The sequence below is a fragment of the Macaca nemestrina genome, chromosome 3, assembly GCF_043159975.1.
Source record: "Macaca nemestrina isolate mMacNem1 chromosome 3, mMacNem.hap1, whole genome shotgun sequence".
In the NCBI taxonomy this organism is placed as follows: domain Eukaryota; kingdom Metazoa; phylum Chordata; class Mammalia; order Primates; family Cercopithecidae; genus Macaca; species Macaca nemestrina.
The window spans coordinates 183897390-183919100 of record NC_092127.1 but is presented as its reverse complement, the minus strand read 5'-3'; the positions used below and the strand labels follow the sequence as shown (position 1 = coordinate 183919100).

Here is a 21711-nt window from a genome sequence, read left to right as displayed (position 1 = left end):
TAGGTTCCAGTGTCAGTTGTTCCCCTCTTTGTTCCCATGAGTACTCATAATGTAGCTTTCACTTACAAGTGAGAACATGTGGTACTTGGTTTTCTGTTTCTGTGCTGGTTTGCTAAGGATAACAGCCTCAAGCTCCATTCATATTCCTGCAAAGGACATGATATCATTCTTTTGATGGGCATTTAGGTTGATTCCATGTCTTTGCTATTGTGAATAGTGCTGCAGTGAACTTTTGCGTGCATGTATCTTCATGGTAAAATGACTTATCTTCCTTTAGGTTATATACCCAGTAATGAGATTGCTGAGTTGAATGGTAGTTCTGTTTTCAGCTGTTTGAGGAATTGCCACACTGCATTCCACAATAGTTGAATTAATTTACACTCCCATCAACACTGTATAAGTGTTCCCTTTTTTTTCTGCAACCTCACCAGCATGTTATTTTTTGGCTTTTGTATAGTAGCCATTCTGACTAGTGTGAGATGGTATATCATTGTGATTTTTATCTGCCTTTCTAATACTAGTGATATTGAGCTTTTCTTCATGTGCTTGCTAGCCACCTGTCTTCTTTTGAAAAGTGTCTGTTGATGTTTTTTGTCCACTTTTTAATGGAGTTGTTTTTTGCTTGTAAATTTGCTTGAGTTCTTTATAGATGCTGGATATTAGACCTTTGTCAGATGCTTAGTTTACAAAAATTTTGTCCTGTTCTATAGGTTGTGTATTTACTGTGTTGATAGTATTTTTTGCTATGTAGAAGCTCTTGTTTAATTAAATCCCATTTATCATTTTTTGCTTTTGTCGTGATTGCTTTTGGCACCTTCATCATTATATCTTTTTCTATTTCTATATCTAGAATGGCATTGCTTAGGACAACCTGCAGGGATTTTATAGTTTTGGGTTTTACATTTAAATCGTTATTCATTTTGAGTTAATTTTTGCTTACAGTGTAAGAAAAAGGTCCAGTTTCAATTTTATGCATATGGCTAGCCTGTCGTCTCAGAACCACTTACTGAATAGGGAGTCCTTTCCCCATTGCTTATTTTGTCAGCTTTGTTGAAGATAGATGGCTGTAGGTGTGTGGCCTTATTTCTGGGCTCTCTTTTCTGTTACATTGGTCTATGTGTCTGTTTCTGTACTAGTACCATGCTGTTTTGGTTACTATATCCCCGTACTATTGTTTGAACTTGGGTGACATGATGCCTCCAGCTTTGTTCGTTTTGCTTAAGATTGCATTGGCTATTTGGCCTCTGTTTTGGTTCCATTTGAATATCAGAATAGATTTCTTTTCTAGTTCTGTGAAGTATGTCATTGGTAGATTGATAGAAATAGCATTAAATCTGTAAATTATTTTGAGCAGTATGGCCATTTTAATGATATTGATTTTTCCTATTCATGAGCATGGAATGTTTTTCCATTTGTTTGTGTCATCTCTGATTTCTTTGAGCAGTGTTTTGTAGTTCTCATTGTAGAGATCTTTCACCTCCCCGCTTAGCTGTATTACTAGGTTTTTTATTCTATTTGTGGCAGTTGTAAATGGGATTACATTCCTGATTTGGTTCTTGGCTTGGCTGTTGTTGATGTATAGGAATGCTAGTGATCTTTGTACATTGATTTTGTATCTTGAAACTTTGCTGAAGTTGTTTATTGGCTGAAGGAGCTTTTGGATTGAGACTATGGAACTTTCTAGACATAGAGTCATGTTGTTGACAAACAGGGATAGTTTAACTTCCTGTCTTCCTATTTGGATGCTCTTTACTTCTTTCTGTTGCCTAATTGCCTTGCCAGGACTTCCAATACTATGTTGTATAGGAGTGATAAGAGAGTGCATCCTTGTCATGTGCTAGTTTCCAAGGGAAATGCTTCGAGCTTTTGCCCATTTAGCATGGTGTTGGCTGTGGGTTTGTCATAACTGGTGTTTATTATTTTAAGGTATGTTCCTTTGATACCTAGTTTATTGAGGGTTTTCACAATGAAGAGATTAAATTTTATTAAAGGCTTTTCTGCATCTATTGAGATTATCATGTGGTTTTCGTCTTTAGTTCTGTTTATGTGATGAATCACATTTATTGGTTTGCATATGTTGAAGCAAACTTGCATCCCAGGAATGATACCTACTTGATCATGGTGAATTAGCTTTATATGTGCTGCTGAATTCAGTTTGCAAGTATTTTGTTGAGGATTCTTACCTGAATGTTCATCAAGGATATTGGCCTGAAGTTTTATTTTTGTGTGTGTGTCTCTGCCAGGTTTTGTAACACGATGGGATGATGGTCTCATAAAATGAGTTAGGGAGGAGTCCTTCCTCCTCGATTTTTTGGAATAGTTTCAGAAGGAATGATACAAGCTCTTCTTTGTACATATGGAAGAATTTGGCTAGGATTCTATCTGGCCCTGGGCTTTTTTTGGTTGGTAGGTTATTTATTACTGATTCAGTTTTGGAGCTCATTATTGGTCTGTTCAGGGAATCATTTTCTTCCTGGTTCAGTCTTGGGAGGGCATATGTGTCCAGGAATTCATCTATCTCTTCTAGGTTTTCCAGTTCATGTACATGTTTGTGTATGTAATAGTGTCTGATGGTTATTTTTATTTCCAGGCAGTCAGTGCTAACATCACCTTTGCCATTTCTAATTGTGTTTATTTGGATCTTCTCTCTTTTCTTCTTTATCAGTCTTGCTAGTGCCCTATCCATTTTTATTTTGTTTTCATGATGACCCTATGTAGTACTACCATCACCCCCTATTTAACACATGAGAAAATTGAGGCACATAGAAGTTAAATAATTGGTACATGACAGAATCAGAATTTTAACCCAGTGTCATAATTTTAATCTGGCCCCAGAACCTGCTTTCTCTACACTTCACTGAATAAGCAAAATCTTACAATGAGGGGATTCAACCTTAAACCTTCCTGAATCTATTACTGAAATTTGCATGGCCCCTGTAAATTTGGAAAATTAATGCAGTACTGCCTACTGCAAAGTTATATATAATTGTAAACTCTAAAGCAGTCTGTACAAATAAGAAATGGAGAAATTTTTTTTTTTCAGATACTACAATAGTCCAGTCATTTCATGGCTTCTAACTAAAGATCTGCCATACAGTGTTCCCTAATTTTGATGGCCTTCTTATTTTCCATGAGGTTCTCTAGGCTTGAAATATCATAATTATCCTAGAATTAAGATATTTACTGTATGTATTCTATGTTTCAAACAGTTGAATGCTGTAAGGGACATAAGAGAGACAGAATATGGAGATTCTAATTTTATCAGTAGAGTGAAAATTACGGTTTCCCACATTGTGCCTCCAGGAATATTGAGGCCTTGGTAGTCATCAGCTTAGGCAAGAGGAAAGTTTTGTCCACAAGTCACTGTGTAGTGCCTAGAGGTGTGGAAAGAAGAGACCTCTGAGTGTTTGGTAAACTAGAGTCAATCAGTACCATCTTTAACTGAACTGTTTTCCACATAAACTGAGGGCTAAAGGTGAATTGGGCAGATAACACAAATAATTGCTTTATTTCAAGGGTGAGTCATTTCTGGCCTGGGGCACTTGATCCAGATTTCAGTTTGATTTCATTACATTCTTACAGTCACTCCTGCTTTAGCCTAGAGATTAATTTCTATCCTGGTGGACTTGTATGAAGAAACTATTCCACAGGATGTCTGAAGGTTTAATAATTAAAGCAGATGAAGATCTGTAACTAATCGAAGGTTCAAAGTACCATGAGTTTTAAACACAGAGCCCTGCTGAACAGCATGCAGTCTCTTACAATCAGCATTCACCTCAAAAACTTCTGAGTTCACACCTCTTTTCTTAGCGTTCCCTTTCTTTTCTCTGTTGGAATCCTTCCCATCCCCTCTCCCTTCAAATTTTTTTCCACATTTCTTCCTCTCACTTACATTCTCTAACTGGTCACAGTGTATAATGGAAGCACCAAACCCTAGATATTAAGAGCAACCCCTGGGTTTTGCAGATAAGAAAACTGAGGCACAGGCTGGAAAAGGGGTTTGAAGCAGTCAGAATGGAAACTTGGCTCTTCGGATATACCACCCCAATATTTTTATTTAGCATTTACCAAAAATATTTAAAATATTGATTATTTTTTGTCATATTATAAAATATTTCATGGCCATTGTAAAAGATGTTCAAAAATACAGAGACTGTAAAGAAAAAATAAAAATCACTTACTATGTCTTCACCCAGAGATAACCACTATTAACAATTTGGGTATATTTCCTTTCACTCTCTTTTCCATTCAAATGAGCAGATATTACATTTATTTTAAAGAAATAGGATTCTACTCTAAGGGCACATTTGATCCTGTTTTTTTTTTTTTCTTTTTCCTTGTTAGCATTGTCTCATTGATACAGGAATTAAAAAGAAATCGTTGGGCAGATGTGAGGGTATGGAAGTCCTCGGTAAGGCTATTCTTTTTAATGAAAAGCAGCCCCAAATTATTTTCTAACAAACAGCAGTCTGTAAAGTCGAGCTGCAGACACAAAGAAGCAAGCTGGGAGCTTCCACAAGTGAATGCCAGCAGGAACTAGGGACAGGACATGTTTAAGATGGCAGCTCCATCTTTCTTTGTCTGCAAGCCACGTGAACAGTAAGGAGCAGACAAGATGGGCCGGCCAATGATAATTCATTTGCATAATAAGATTAGGATGGGGCGACCAGCCTTCCCCACACACTATGTAAATGTCATGTGTGATCGAACCAATCTGTGAGCCCTATGTAAATCAGACACCACCTCCTCAAACTGGACTATGAAATCCAGCACATCCGACCAGTCTGTTTTTGTTTTTGTTTTTGTTTTTTTTGAGACAGAGTCTCTGCTCTGTCGCCCAGGCTGGGGTGCAGTGGGGCTATCTTGGCTCACTGCAAGCTCCGCCTCCCGGGTTCATGCCATTCACCTGCCTCAACATCCCTAGCAGCTGGGACTACAGGTGCCCACCACCACACCGGCTAATTTTTTATATTTTTAGTAGAGACAGGGTTTCACTGCACTAGCCGGGATGGTCTTGATCTCCTGACCTTGTGATCCACCCGCCTTGGCTTCCCAAAGTGCTGGGATTACAGGCGTGAACGGAACCGTGCCCAGCCCCAGCCAGTCAGTCTTTTCAACTCAGAGACCCTTCTCTCTATAGAGAGAGCTGTTTTTTTTTTCTTTTTTTTTTTTTGTCATTGTTGTTTGTTTTTTTCTCTTCTCTTCTGCCTATTAAACCTCTGCTCCTAAACTCCTCATGTGTGTCCGTGTCCAAAATTTTCCTGGCACGTGATGATGAACCCCAGGGTATATACCCCAGATAACATAGCTGCTTCATCATAGCATTAAATATTCTTGAAAATATGACTTTTGATGGAGGCATACTATTTCAATCTATGGCTGCTACATAATCTGTTTAACTATTTGTGACACTTATTGAATAACGTTCTCTGTTTTTGATTTAAAAGTAGGTGAGTGAGACATTTCATATGTCCCAAAGGAGAGGGGAGAGAACTCCAACAATTCTGAATGAGTTGCTTTTCCTTCATAGCTTTCAATTGGTTTTTCTTCCCATGGTTTACAGACCCTCACAGGGGAGAAAAAGGATGCTTCTGCACTCTGTGTTGCTTTCATTACCATCGTTGTCGAGTGACTTCAGTTGCTCTTCACACTGAGTACAGAGTCCACTTCATTCTGTGCTTCCTCCCCTTGCAACCAATCTCATCTTAAGAACCAATGGCTGCTCATGTTGCCTGCCCTTATGTGGATCACCCACCCCGCTGGCTCTGTTCAAAATCCTTCTCCTTTTTTGTTTTTAGTTTTGTTAACTCGTTCTCTCCCCCTCCTTTCTCTTTTCCTCACCTCCTTCCCTCCTTGCCTTTTTTTCCTTCCCTTTCTTCTCTCTCTCTCTCTTTGCCCAGCTTTCCTGAGATATAATTGACAAATAAAAATTCTATAGCTATGGTGTACAATATGATGTTTTGATATCTGTGTATTTTATGAAATGTTTTTACAAACAAGATAATGAATACATCAATCACCTAACATTGTTATTATTATTTTTTTGATGATAAGAACATTTATGATGTACTCTCTCAGCAATTTTCAAGTATGTAATAGATTATTTTGAACTAGAGTGACCATGCTGTATCAACATCCTCTTGAAGCAGAAAAAGTTCCTCCTGGGCACGTGCCAAGCATAGAGAGAGAAGGCTAAGGAGAAATGTGTTTATTGTTGGAGCATGGTGTTTTACAGTTTATAAATCCTCACCTCCTCTGGGAAAGGTAGATAGAGATGTGCCTGAGGTGTTGGAATTACAAATTAGACCCAGTGTTTGGAATTCTTTTCTATTTTGAATATGAGGCAGTACAGGTAGTGCAGTGGATAAGAGGGCAGACTTTGATGACAAACAGATCTGTGCTTGAATCTCAGCTTTGTCTGAACTTGCTGTGGGACTTTGGTTACATCATTCATGTAAATCATCTGAACCTCATTCTTCATCTGTATTTGGGAATAATAAAGGGCCCTAACTCATAGGCTTTGGCAAGGATTGAAAGACATAGTATACCTGAAGAATTCAGCATGGTGTCTGGAATGTCAAAATAGTAAACAAATGGTAGCAAGGAACATCATTTGTCCTATTTGTCTTGCCCTGGTGTTCTTACATTCAAGGTCAATGTTTTATCTTTTCAGTGAATAATAGAGAATGAAAATCGAAGTGATAGCCAAAGAATGATCCCTTACATATATACATACACACATGTGTGTGTGTATGTTTGTGTAAAATAAACATACTTGTTTTAAATTAAAAATGAGAGTTTTAAATTAAAAAATGAGAGCTTTTGATTATTAGAACTTGTTGAGCTGGGTGCGATGGCTCATGCCTGTAATCCCAGCTCTCAGGGAGGCAGAGGCGGGAGGATAGCTTGAGCCCAGGAGTTCGAGACCTGCCTGGGTAATATAGCGAGACCCCGTTCTCCACAAAAAGGAAGAAAAAAAAAAAAGAACTTGTTGAAAAGATGGAGATCAAGTTTAAGAGCATCTCAATAGACATATTTAAAGCAAGGTACTTAATTTTTCACTTTTTCAACGCTTATAGCCTTGCGAAGCTTTACAGTGGCCAACTTTGAGGGTCTGGGTTCCATGCACTGAACTTCGTGGATAATGGTCTGTTTCTGGGAAGCTGCATAATTGAGCTTCCTGGTTCCAGACAGGCAGACTGGCCGCCCTCTGGCTTTGGAACTGGATTGGAGCTGTCACATCCACTTACTGGGACCCACATGACCTTTGTTCCACACCTGAGGCTATTCTCTGTGAGCCAAATATGGATGTACCTGGCGCAGAATAGATGTTCTTTGCTGTGAGAACAATTTGGAGTAATATTTGCTCATAAACGCAGTCGTTTCCTCGGAAAGTAATGCATTAGCAGCTTGGCTGACCAATTCCTGCCGTTCTTTCAGGCTGAACAGCAGCAGTGTCTGAATCACCTTCCGGAAGCACCTTGTGGCAATTCACTAATTATTTTTATGATGCCAGGTCAGCAGTAAAGGTGGCCTTCCTGCTTCCCTCTTTCTCCCAAGCCATGTGACAGAAGAGACTATTTTTCAAACCTGAGTTTGAGTGCCCAGCCTGCCAGGAGAGGAAGGCACTGAATATTCAGGCTGAGTTGCTTTGCACCCTTTTCCCCTTTGCATGTCCTTGTCCTGGTCCTGGTATTTTGTCCCTGGAAAGTGTATTATTTTCTGAGGGCTGCTGTAACAAAGTACCACAAAGGGGGTGACTTAACACAATAGAAATGCCTTCTTTCATAGTGTGGAAGCTAGAGGTCTGAAATCACGGTGTTGGCAGGGCTATGCTCTCTTTGAAGGCTCTAGGGGGGAATCTGTTCCATGCTTTTTTTTTTTTTTTTCTTTTTTAGCTTCTTTTTTAGTGTTGCCAGCAATTCTCAGCATTCCTTGGCTTGCCACTGCTTTGCTTCATTCTCTGCCTCTGTCATCACATGGCATTGAGACGTGTCATTCTCCTGGCTGTCTGTCTCTGTGTCTCTTCTCCTTATAAAGACATCAGTCATACTGGATTAAGGGCCCACTCTACCCCACTTTGACCTAATCTTAACTAATTCCATCTGCAATGAGGCTATTTCCAAATAAGGTCACATTGCAAGGTACTGGGGGCTGAGGATTTTCACCTCTTTTAGGGGGACACGATTCAAATGATAACAATACATGCCCAAGCATACCTTACTTATGAAAGCTGGGGCATTATTCCTAATTATTTTTCAGGTCTGAGACTGGCTGGGAGCTGTTTTGTTTCCTTTGTAGGTAGGAAGAGGGTGGCTGAGCTCCAACCCCAAGTTGGTTGTGTACACTCATGTGTTTTCTGAACATGTCCTCTGCGAGCTACAATCGTTTGGGTGAACAAAACTCTTTTCTTATTTTTATGAGATTATAGTGTTCCAACAAATAAAGAAAAAGAAGACTCCTTTCTCCTTGCTGAGTCAAGGCTTGTATTCTAGGACTCCTTCATTCCTGTGACACCTCATCCATGACAAAACTCTTGCTTCCAGCCTGGAGGGGAAAAAAAATTACAGTCATATTAAAAGTACCACAGGAAAGTTAAAACCCTGGAGTCATCATTTCAGAAAAGGCTGAACTCTTTTAACTAAACAGAGCAGCTTTGAAATTTAATAGAAATCTAGCGAGGTGTACTATAATGTGAAACAGTATTTCTTTTAGTTATCTCATGAAAAGATGAGCATTTCTGTGGTGACTTTCATCTGAAGTACCTCAAATGCCACACTAATTTGATAAACTATGCTGTCTATGGGGTTTCTGCATCCTGCCCACTGTTCTTCCCAATTTCCAAATCCTACAGAGGCACAGCCACCTCTGGAGTACAGGTTGAGGCTCTGCGTGGTAGCAATTCTACTTAAACAAGGTGTTCTGGGATTTTGAGAATTTTCCATTCTTTATTTGTATTTCAGGGAGATACTTGGCATCATAGAAAGAACTGTGGATTTAAAATTAGCTGTGTGAATCTAGGCCTCAGTTTCCTCAAGTGTAAAATGAAGCATTTGGACTTATGACTTCTGAGGTTCTCTTCCAAGTTTAAATATCTAGGAGTCTATGGTTTGTGAAGACTTTTCTAAATTGCTTCGAAACGTTGACCAGGGAGTTAAGTGTGCCTTTAGGAAACCGTCTGTGACTTGGTATTCTGCTCAGTTCTGCTGACAAAATCTTCTGTTGCATGAAGGATTTCCCTGGTATTTGACCTCCATGTTCTTCAGGCTTGTCAATGTTTATAGCACAGCAGTGACCTTGCAAAGTGAAATAGCCACTTTGTATTTCTTTCTGCCAGTGTGCATGCTCTCCAAAGGCTGCCCCAGAGATTATTGATGAGGCGTATGGCCCAGTGTGATTCCTAGTATTTCTGTAGCTCTTTATAGTTTTCACAATGAATTCATGAACATTCATTTATTGAATCCCCTGATAGTCTGGAGGTAAGCTAGACTGGCACTATTATTCTCATTTGAAGGATGAGGAAGCCAAGGAACATTGAGGCTACATCACCTTAACAAGGTCATAGAGTAAATTAGTGGCAGCGGAAGGAATGGAATACAAATATTCTGGCTTCTAGTTTAAGTTTTCTTTTATTATATTACATTTGAATCAAACTGTCGAGATGGAGAAAGAAAACAACGTGGCATATATACCTACTATGTGCTGGATATACTAGTCAGGATTCAAACCACCATGTATTTCATTCTGAGGATGAAATTCTTTACATTGCCCGATATTTATTCCTTGATGGCTGGAAGAAAATGGTAAATACCAAGTGCCATCATATAAAACAGATTAAATTAGTTTGGTTTTATAAGCAACTTGAACACACTCATTTTTTTTTATTATACTTTTAAGTTCTAGGGTACATTTGCACAGCGTGCAGATTTGATACATAGGTATACATGTGCCATGTTGGTTTGCTGCACCCATCAACTCATCATTTACATTATTTCTTCTAATGCTATCCCTCCCCCAGACCCCCACCTTCCCATAGGCCCCGGCGTGTGATGTTCCCTGCCCTGTGTCCAAGGGATCTCATTGTTCAATTCCCACCTATGGGTGAGAACATATGGGAACACACTCAATTTGATGTGTACACATAACAGAACTTCCCTAAGCTATGTGCTTAGGGATGTGAATAGCACTGGGCTGGGATTATTCTCCTAGTGCCTTCCAGGGAGCTTCCATGGGAAGTGAGTGGGGAATGAGGAAAACTGTGTGGAAATATATTGTTTCTTTGTAAAAGACACCGCTAGAAAATGTGAGGAGCCAGGAATGACATTGCCTTCTCTCTTGAATGGCTGGTGTGATGTTCAGAGATGCCAAGAATTCCTTGTGGATGCTCTTAAGTCTTTTTCCCTGGTAGCTGGGCCTACAGTCATAGCTCTAGAGACTAACCTGGAGAAAGTATTTTCAAATAGCTATAATAGTGCTGCCTTAAATTCCTCATTTTCTGTTGTGAGGACAAATGAGAAAACTTACGTGATTGTATTGTGGAAATACAGCCAACTGGGCATAGTAAGAAACCAACATTGTGTTTCATGAGAGAGTAGACTTGGGGTGCAAAAGCTGTTCTGCTACTTGCTAGTTTTGGGTTCTTGAGCAAGTGCCTTATCTTATTGGGCTTCAGTTTTCCCATCTTGCCTTCTAAGGCTTCAATGAAATGATCTCAGTAAAATCTCAGACCTAATACCTGGGTCTTTTCTAGTCTCAGACGAGAAATCCCTCTTTCTTCTCACCTCTTTTGAGGTAGTGGCTTGATTCCCCTTAAAATATTCTGGGATAAACCCATTTCTTTTTTTTTTTTTTTTTTTGAGACAGTATCTCACTCTGTCACCCAGACTGGCGTGCTCTGGCGCAATCTCAGCTCACTGCAGCTCCAAATTCCCGGGTTCAAGTGATTCTCATGCTTCAGCTTCCCAGGTAGCTGGGATTACAGGGGTGTGCCACCACATCTGGCTAATTTTTGTATTTTTAGTTTCATCACGTTGGCCAGGCTGGTCTTGAACCCCTGACCCCAAGTGATCCACCCACCTTGGCCTCCCAAAGTGCTGGGATTTCAGGCATGAGACACCATGCCTGGTCGAAACCCATTTTCTAAAAAAGTAATTTATGCTCTTCATGAAGACAGGATTAGCAAACATAATAGATTTTTTTAGAACAAGTTTTCAAAATTGTATCCTCACATCAAGCTGTATTAGTTGTTCCATTTTTTGTATATTCAGCATTCCTTCCTTCTTGGAACTCTCTTACCTCTCATGTATTTCTGGTGGGGTTGAAAATGATGTGGCTCTGCCTTTCTTGCCAAGTGATTGGCTCAAGGATGGACATGTGATCCTAGAGGAGCCAATCACAGTCTTTGAGTTTGCTTTGGTCACTAGTGGATAAAAAGCAACACTATTCTCTGAGATTGCTGGCTGTAGGAAAGGTTGAGCCTGGGCTGTCTTTGATGCCATATTGAAAGAGCCTTTGGAGGATGAAACCCCCACGTAGGAAAACGGAACAAAAAAAGTTAGAAAGAGATTTTTTGTGACATATTTGAACCTCTGTATCTATCTGACCATCCTTAAAATCAGCTCTGTCTTTGGTCTGACTGATTAGTTCCTTAGGATAAGAACTTCCTTTGTGGTGCAAGCCAGTTTAAATTGGGTTTCTGTCGCTTGTAACTGAACAAAACCCCTAGTGGGTGCTCGGAGTGGGTGGCAGAGTCAGTTGTTCTGGGCTTGTTAGGAAGCATATAGTGTAAGGGGTCTGTGTAGAAAGCAGGCGAAGTGTTAGAGTGGGTCCCTGATGACCAGCTCTGCCAAATCTCCATGGTCAGGATCTGGCTTGCTTTTCAAAACAGACTTGCAGAGTGAATTCAGGGCATACAGATTGATTCTTGATGCTCATCCATCACAGCTGGACTATGGACTTTTTGAGGAGACTGGTTCCAAGCCAAAATCTTATGTGTGATCTTACAGGCCCAACTAGAGGCAGGTACAAGGCTTTGTCCGGCAGGCCTTGTGGCGGGAAAGCTACCCTCCCCACACCAGACTTGGTGCACTGCCAGTGCATTGCAGTTCTCTGGAGGGAGATGCAGTCAAGAACTCAGACCGGGCTCAGTGCCTCACGCCTGTAATCCCAGCATTTTGGGAGGCCGAGGTGGGCGGATCACGAGGTCAGGAAATCGAGACCATCCTGGCGAACACGGTGAAACACCGTCTCTACTAAAAATACAAAAAATTAGCCGAGTGTAGTGGCACGCGCCTATAGTCCCAGCTACTCGGGAGGCTGAGGCAGGAGAATCATTTGCACCCGGGAGGCGGAGGTTGCGGTGAGCCGAGATTGCGCCACTGCACTCCAGCCCAGGCGAAAGAGCCAAACTCCGTCTCAAAAAAAAAAAAAAGAACTTAGCCCCGCTTTGGCCAGCCACGCTCACCTGAATATCTGCATTTCTAGACAGGTATATCCATTCAGAAGCCTCCTTGCTGAAAGCCTTGACTGAGGCACTCTTCTCCACTTTGATTCAGTATCTTTCTACTCCTAGCCCTTCTTCTCCTAGCTGACATGTTCGTAAGAGGAAGGAGGCTTTTGTTCAGCGCTCCTCAGTTGTGAGACAACCGCTCCCATCTGTGCTGCATCCACTCGACTGTTGCCCAGTGCCATTCTGTAGGGAAAAATGGACCACAGGGGAGCCAGCACCTCTTTTTGTATCTTGCTTGCATTGTTGTAGTAAGTGAATAAATGCTTGGTTGTTACTTTCAGTTTGGCTCATTGTCCTAATTGACCACCTGGACACCTGGCAACTAGACAATTTTAAATTCATTCCTCCGGATTCTTCTAAACATTATCATGCATAATTATCCAGACTGGCAAGGAGCAGAGAAACATGGCTGAGAGTGGAACTCAAATGTCAATGTAGGATTTTCAACCCCAGCTGTCTGTTTAAAAGAAACTGATGCTCATGTCTCATCCCAGACTATTTATATGAAAATTTTTGTGGACGGAGCTCAGGCATGAGCTCCAGGTGACCTACGATGAGCCAAAATTGTGAACATTGCATTAACAGGCATCAGAATCCTAATCCTGGAAATTAGTAGCATAGATTTCTAAGCTCTCTGTTGGATGATAATAATCTAAGAGTAGGGCCTGGGAAACTGGGGAGTTCAGGTAATTTTGACATAGGTGGTGATTAATGTGAGGAAGATTGAAAAATATTGGTCCAGTGTATGAGAGTGTGTGTGTGTGTGTGTGTGTGTGTGTGTACTTTCTCGATGGAGAGAAAGACTCATGGAGAAAGGGAAGCAAAACCTCAGAATCCAAGGAATAACATAAAAAAAGAACTTTATATTCATCCACTCATCCATCTATCCAGGTTGGTGGCAATGTGGCTTAGCAGTTAAGAGCATAGAATAGTTCTGTCATGTTAGGAAAATTATGTAACCTCTCTCAACCTCAGTTTCATCATCTGAAAAGTGGGAACACATATAATATCCCCTTGCAGGTTATTATGATGTTTAAATAAATTATGCTTATAAAGTATTTAACATAGCATCTGGAACTGCACTGTCTGATATGGTAGTCACTAGTTGTGTGTGGCTAGTGAGCACTTAAAATGTGGCTAGTTTGAATTGGGATGTGCTATAAATATAAAATCCACCCTGAATTTTTAAGTCTTAGGATACAAATGCAAAACGTCTTATTAATAATTTTAAAATACTAAAATTATAATTTGACTATACTGTATTGAAATAATATTTTAGGAATATTAGGTTAAATAAAATATATTGTCGACATTCGCTTTATCTGTTTCTTTTTACTGTTTTAGAAATGAGGCTACCAAAATATTTGAAAATAACACGTGTGGCTCGCATTTTATTTCTACTGGACAATGTTGACTTAGAACATAGCAAACTCTCAGTGGCTGTTAGCATGTTGTTGTTATTGGTATTATTTAATTCAAAAGCACTTAGTGAACACTTGCTATGAAGGACATAAACATCAGTCATTGATTAGCTAGTGTCTTTTCCATTGAGGTAGTTAGAGTCTTGTTAAGGCAAACGAAGTAATCAAGAGTATTTGGAATTTGATTCATCTTAGAACTGTGGGGTGTGCCTGGCATAGCCCACATTTCCACAACAAATGCAAGATGAAATGGTACCAGAATTATTAATGAGACATCACAAATTGGGGTGATTGACTCAGGTACCTTAAAGCATATGTGGTGTCTGGTGACAAGAAGGTGTCTCAGAGAGGACACTGGACCTGAAGAACTTCATCAGACCTATAAAACAGTGTTTGACAAATTAGATTCTAAGACACGTCATGTAGCCCATCATCTCTCCCTTTCCTGCCGTTATAAAGAAAGGAATCAACATTTCTTGGAATACTGGGTCAAATAGTGTCCCCCTCAAATTCATGTCTACCTGGAACCTCAAAAATAACCTTACTTGGAAAGAAGGTCCGTGGAGATGTAATAAATTAATACAAAGTCATATTTGATTAGGATGGACTCTAATCCTATGATTGGTGTCCTTTTAAGAAGAGAAAACCAAGACAGACATACAAGAGAACATATGTGAAGATGCAGGCAGAGATTGGAGTCCTGCAGCTATAAGCGGATTATTGGCAACCACCAGAAGCTGGAAGAGTCAAGGAAGGATTCTTCTCTAGAGCTTTGGAGGGAGCTTGGCCCTGCTGACATCTTGAATTTAAACTTTTAGCCTCCAGAACTGTAAGAGAATAAATTTGTATTATTTCAAACCACTCAGTTTGTGACAATTTGTTATGACAGCCCTAGGTTACGAATACACTGAATATTTACTTAAGCCAGGCTTTGCCTTCTTAATTCTTTGGGAGACAAATATTAACTTGTTTTGTTTTCTGGGATTCACTCATGGTTCTAGGGAGAACCTGGATCCAGGGAGACCTGATGGTCTTGGTAGAAACAGAGTCTGAGAGAAACCAAGGCATGTCAAAACAATGTAGCCAGATGGAGTCTCCAAAATGAGGATGAAGGGGCAAACTAAAAGTCAAAGTTAGAAAACAGTGCCAAGAACTGGTTTAAAGTGAAGTCATGAAAGGAAGAGAAATGATGGATTAGAAGTAGATTAAATTGTGGATAGACTGGCAAGCAGAGAGTAAGATGGGTCTGGATGAAGAGATTGGAGATAAGGCTGTTATCAGTATGAGACGGGCAAAGCCCCTTGTCTGTGTTGTGCCCACTGTGAGGCAGACTGATGTCTTTACAGAAACTTGAAGTCTTTGTTCCTTACACTAAGGTATGGCTACATCTGGCCACATGACGATGTGACAGGAGTTATATAAACCTAAAGCACAAGCGTGGTGCTTCTTCTGTCATCATAATACAAAAACAAACACATGTTTAGAAGTATAATATACAATTTTCCTGAATGCTAATCTAAAACATGAGATTATGAAAGTTTTTCTTTTGTGGCATTCACTTCAGGCTTTTAGCGCTTCCCAGCAGTACACAGCCACTTTCATGTGCTGTCATGGCCATCTCCACTGCTGGAAAGTTGGAGAATCACGGATGGAAAAGACTTGTAAAGAACTGGACAATATTCCCATCATTTCTAAGATATGTCCCTTGCCCTAAGACTGCATATATAGGCACTCATTAGACATTTGTTAATTCTTTTATAAGAGTAACAGTCCAAAAAAAGTAATGCTTTTCTTTGAATCTGCTCTTTGACCCATGTGTTTATAAACAAAAAAAGAGAAAACTTATATAGGGAGGGTGTTTTCAGGAGGGCTAGTGGGGTGTGCAGAGTAAGAAGTGCTTGATGATTCTCAAACTTGCAAACACTTTGGGCATATCAAAGCAAGAATAAATTAAACCAAGTGCAAGTATGCAAACTTTACCTTTATCTATACAAGGCTTTCTAACTAAGAAATACATGGCATTCAAATGGCCTGAAATTACAGTGGGCTTTCTTGTGTCGATTCCTCTTGTTCAAGTTAGGTGTCTATAACTTTTCTGCTACAAACTTATGTTCTATTTATATTACTCTTCTTTTAGTTAATTGTATGTAGTTGTGTACTATTTTATCCTCTGGATCATCAAGAACAAATGAAACTGTTTTAAGGCTGGTTTCCTGTGCAGATTTAGAGTGATTGCTTGTTCCTAATGTGCTAAGCAATGAGAAGATGAGGAAGTTCAAAGACATGCCCAGTTGCCAAAAGTGGAACCTGGGAGTCATCCTAGATTTTTTTCCTCTTCTTTGTGGCATCTCATTCATTACCAAGTCCTAAAATCTGCATCTGGAGAACTCTCAAATCCACCCAACTTCTCTTTGTCCTTTTGCCTAGGTAAGAGTAAAGTCTAATCCTACACAGGTATAAGCATAGGGGTAGAAAAGAGTTAAAGATTCTAGAATTAGCTTATAAAGTGAAAACCATTTATAGTTAAAATTACCCTTGGGAGAAAAACATGGGGAAACTATCTCTTAAATTATACTTAGATTACCTGATCTGGGCCCTCTATAAATAAAAGCCATAACATAAACTGTTATTTCACTTGCTTTTCCAGCTGAGGCCATCCTTTATCTAATAGGACTAAAGGCTGTTTTGGACAGGGGGATGGATGATAAGGTAAATGAGAAAATTTCTCTGTTTATTTCGTTTTATTTTAGCTAAACAATTATAAATGAAAGGTTGTTATGGCTCTGTGTTGCATTTGGCTGGCCAGTCATCAGCTGTTTCAGGCAGACTTTATTAACCCCGTCCACCTAGATAAGGGTATTAACCAAATAGGATTTATACTTGCTGCAGCTTCATTTCTGCCACAAAGTGTTGTTTGGGGCAGTAATGTAAAAGAAAGCCAATGTTAGACTCAGCTGGTTAGAAACACAACAAAGCAGAATGTGGGTCTTCTGGGAAAGAAAGTGGATGGGATTATTGAGAAAGGGAGATTGGTCTTCTGCAGTCCCAGGAGGCTGCCAAATGCTCATTCCCAAGGGTCAAGTCTTGGATTTTCCCTCTTTTTTTCTCTCACAAAGTAGCCACCTGTGGGAAATTCTCCTGCTCATCTTATTCTTCTTGCCCGGCATTCTAGACAGGCTTCCCTAACAGAGACCACCAAAGGTGTGCGAGGTCAGTGGCTGGATTGCACTTTGGAGTAGACAAAACTGGGTTCACATCCTGGTCTTGCTACAGAGCTGGACATCTCTGGGGAAGTTACTGAACAAATATTTCCCTTGGCTCCTGTCATCTGTTAAATGGAGATGTTCCTGCTAACTTTATAGACCTGGTGGGAAGATGGAACATGTAGCTCCTGGATGGGTTATAAATGAAGTTCATTCCTTTGCTCTGGGAGAATGTTCCTGCAGATTTCTAGAAGAGGCAGTAGGCAGGGGGAGCCCATCATCAATGCACCCTGTGTATTATACTCCTAGAAGGTGCAACAGGGCAAAAAGGACTTTGAAAGTGGCTTTGTTTGAATGCTCTTCGTTCATAAGATTATTTTTCTGTTTTACTTTTGTGCACAATTGCTGTCAGATAATCATAGAGATGTATGAGCTGTTAGCTCTTGGGTTTAATTCATCATGACGAGTTCACTTTCTGCCACCATACAGTTGCATATGAACATCTGGTTGGCCATCTTGCCTGGGATGGAGAAAGAATATTCATTTTTCTAATTCCCGACTAAAAGGTATTTCTCAATTACTTTCTAATGTGTGGCCACCTATAATAATGCCAGGATAAAGAGAAGAGGGAAAGTCTACCTTCTTACTCCTCCCAATGTAGCCATCCTTCAACACAATTGTCCATTTAAGTTCTAGCCCTCTTGGGAGGGCAAATAGTTCTTAACTTGGAAGCCAAACTGATCAAATGGTAGTGGGACCTGTGATGCTTTGTTGAGAAGGTGTCTGAGATTGCATCTGGAATCCACAGCAAAAAGGCCATGATCAATGTATGATGTTTGCTAAGGGGTTGGATTGAGGCGTGGTGCCACATAGTTCCCATAATAATCTACCATTCATCTTATTGATTCTCCAGCTTTCTATCACAGTGCCTATTTCTTCATTCCACCTTTTACTTTCTTGTAGAATGTTGGTAGACCATTGCCACACTGTAGAAGTCTTGAAGTTAGGTAGGGACTGTCAGTCTTTATTACTGTACTCTCCCTACCTTACACTCCCACTCTAAAACCTGGTACAATGCTTGACACCTTATAGTCATTCAATTATATTGCCCAGTTTAACTTTCAACCTTACTGCTTTAAGCCACTTTCTATGCTGCCAACAAAAATATGTTTCTAAAATAAGCATATAATCTTGTTCTATTTCTACTTAAAACTCTTCCTGACCCCAACAAACTCAAGGATGAAGTCCAAGTTCTAAATCCTTTATTTTGGCAAAAACAATTAGTTTGGAGGTTTTGTTTTCACCTAGTTCTCTGACTAACCAGCCACTCTTCCCTCCTCCATCCCTTGTGTATCATATTATTTTGTACTTTGGAGTCTTTACATCTGTAGGGTATTAGACAAAGAATGTCCATTCTCCATTGCCCACCCCGTGGGCTATTCTTCATCCTTCAGAATTCCATATTTTGAAGGGCCGAGATACAATACAGTGGTTAAACATTTGGGCTGGGCATCAGGATGCTTAAGCTCAAATCTTGGTTAGTTGTATAACTTTGTGCAAATGCTTTGACTTTTCTCAATCTGACAAATGGGAGGTAGTACTGAGTAGTGTGCATAGTGGGAGAAGTCAATGAGCAGTATGAGCAGAACTCAGCATGATGCCTGGCACAGTGTGAGTATTCAGCTAAATTTATCTATTTTCTTAACTGGGACTCAGAACCAAGCTCACAGTCTTTTGGGGGAAATGGACAAAATTGCAATATAATGTGAAAAGAATTGTAATCATGGCATGAATAAGAAGCAAAGGGATCCCAAGGGGCAAGCCCAGGAAAAGAGCACCAAACCCAACTGGAGGAAAGGGATGTCTGAGGAAATATGTCTGGGAAGTGGTTCCTTGAACTAAGAGCTAAGAAATGGGCTAGAAGGGTGGCACAATGATGAGGATTCATGATGTGTAAGAGTTGGGGCCTCATGGACCATATCTGGTCCCATGCAACTGTGTCAGGGCGAGAGACAGTCAGCCACAGGTGAATGTCATCTTTTGGTTACTTTTGGATGCAGTGTTCTGGTTAGCCCACTGGCAATTCAGGTGCCTTGTCCCTTTCTCATATGTAGGAGAAAACTGGGGAGAAAGAGGATTCAGGCAGCAAAAGCTTTTCTCCTGATGGAAGGACAGATGAGAGAGAGCTATGTGTTTCTCTCTGTAAGCTACATTGTGTGAGTGTTGCTCACATGGAAGCCTCCCCTTAATCCCTCTCCTTGATCTTAATCTCTCACCCTTGATAAATTGAGATGGGATGTGTGGAGCATCCTTTGTCCCTCCTTTGTGGAGAGAAAGGCAAGGATGGATATGCCAGAGCTGCATGGCCCTCTGTGAGCAAAGAGCAGGCTGTTTTACCCTTGACATCCCAGGGTTAGACCAGTACCCTGGGATGGCTGATGAGAGCTCCAACTCCAGAGCTGCCTTTGACATGTTGCAAACAAAACTCTTGATCTCCCCTTGCCCATGAGCATCATTTATGATTGATCAAAATCGCTTTCCCAACTCAATGGAAAAAGGAGGGGAGTTATTTTTACTGTAGGCAGGGGAGTCCGAAAAAGAAGTGTCCTTATGAGGTTTTGTATTCTGGCTTAATTTAACTGGTTAAGAACTTGGCAGGTAGCAGAGTGTATGTAGGGTCAGGTGGAGGGAGGGCATTGGGAGCAGAGAGCGTGGCATGAAGAAAAGTATGGCACTATATTAAGAATTAAAAGAGGCAACATGAGTTTATTTTTGTTCCAAAACTGAAACTGATTAATATCAATATCGCTTAGTAAAACTCAGGAGAAAAAATCAAGTTAGACATGCAAAAATGTGATCTGGATGTGATAGATGTTATCCTGTGAAGCTTAATTTCATCTGAAAGAAATGTAAGAGAAAATAAAAACCATTGTATTGCTTAGTAATTATCCTGTGGCTGATAGGGATATTTCATTAAAAAGTGGATAGAGTGCTAAATATCCCATAAAACAGCTATTTAAGTACCAAAGTGTTGAGAGAGTGCTCATTGTTTTGTATTCCTTATGTAGGCTAAGGTTTTCCTGTTTCAGTTGTTGACAATGTGTGTGTGTGTGTGTGTGTGTGTGTGTGTGTGTGTGTGTGTGTGTGATCTGTCTGGTTCCATAAGTGGACATGAATATTGGATTCCTTTCCTTTCTAAACAATACTTAAGTTACTTGTGAAATGTTATAGTTCTCTTTTCAGTAAATGAAAAAATCAAGGCCTTCTATTTAAGTGACTTAACCAAGTGTTATTTAGCATGCCTGAGGTTTGAACCTAGCTCTCCTGACCCCACATTTATTGGCATTTCTACTACATTATGCTGATCCTGTTTGGAGAATTAAGCAGTAAACATGGTACAGGTGAATCCTGTTGGTTCTGGGGAAGAGTAACTCTCTTCAAATTCCATTTTTATTGCAATCAAGAATGTGAAAGAAAATGACATTCACCCCTAAGCATTACCCCACTTGAGAATTTTAACAATTGCTAATGTCATCTCTCTTTTTGCAAATAAAGACTATGTTTCCCTATTCTAGATGCCCACATGGAAACTTAAAAACCAGTCAGTAGTCCATATTGTCTTGAGATTGAGACAATACGTCAGGTGGACAGAGAGTAACTAGATCTTTTTACCTGAATGCTTTGATTTTCATCAGACACTTGAATGTCATGGGGATATGGTCAAAATGTTTTCTTGTTTCATTCTCTTTCCCAGTGATCAGAGTGAGGACCAATGCTCTCTACAGACAATATCCATCTGTCAAGGCTAGTGACTACTGCTTACTTGGTTCCTTGTTGTGAGTTTGAATTTCAGGGCCAATTTGCTCAGCCATATGCATTACTTCCCAATGCTAGTGAATATTCTGTTTTCCCATTTAAAATCAGTTCAGATTTGTTGGCTTTTTTCTTTACAAAACATAATCTTTTCTATTATTTAAAAATAATCAAATAAATGAATAGGGTGAAACTTTTAAATAGTCCAAATTTCTTTTTCTTTTCTTCTTTTTGAGACAGAGTCTCGCTCTGTCACCCAGTCTGGAGTGCAGTGGCATGATCTCGGCTCACCGCAACCTCCCGCTCCTGGGCTCAAGCAATCCTCCTACCTCATCCTTCCAGGTAGCTGAGACTACAGGTGCATGCCACCACATCTAGCTAATTTTTGTATTTTTAGTAGAGACTGGGTTTCACCACGTTGCCTAGGCTGGTGTCAACCTCCCTGGTAGCTGGGACTATAGGCATGTGCCACCATGCCTGGCTAATTTTTATATTTTTAGTAGAGACTGGGTATCCCTATGTTGCCCAGGCTGGTCTTGAACTCCTGAGCTCAAGTGAGCAATCCCCATCAACCTCTCACTGTTGGGATTACAGGCATGAGCCACTGTGCCCAGCCCGAAACGGTACGAAATTCTGAAAGCTAAAATATGAGTCTTCTTTCTATTTGAGAAGTGCATTTCCCCCCAACCCCTGGTCCCCAGAGAAGAGCTAAGTACTAGAAGTTTATTTTGTATTCTACCAGAAACTTTTTTTGTGTGCATTTATG

The 21711-nt window shown here is 40.2% G+C and overlaps 1 protein-coding gene across 3 annotated transcripts in view; it reads left to right on the top strand.

Annotated features, from left to right (window-relative positions):
* Window positions 1-21711, top strand: part of LOC105487925 (uncharacterized) — a 313023-nt gene that overhangs the window by 62425 nt on the left and 228887 nt on the right. Inside the window, exon 9 of one of the 3 annotated variants that reach the window (XR_011621461.1) lies at window positions 12572-13014. The exons of the other annotated variants lie outside the window; for them this stretch is intronic. The gene's annotated coding sequence lies outside the window, so the exon portion shown is untranslated. Of the gene's footprint in view, window positions 1-12571; window positions 13015-21711 lie in introns of those variants that run through there. 3 annotated transcript variants of the gene reach the window in all.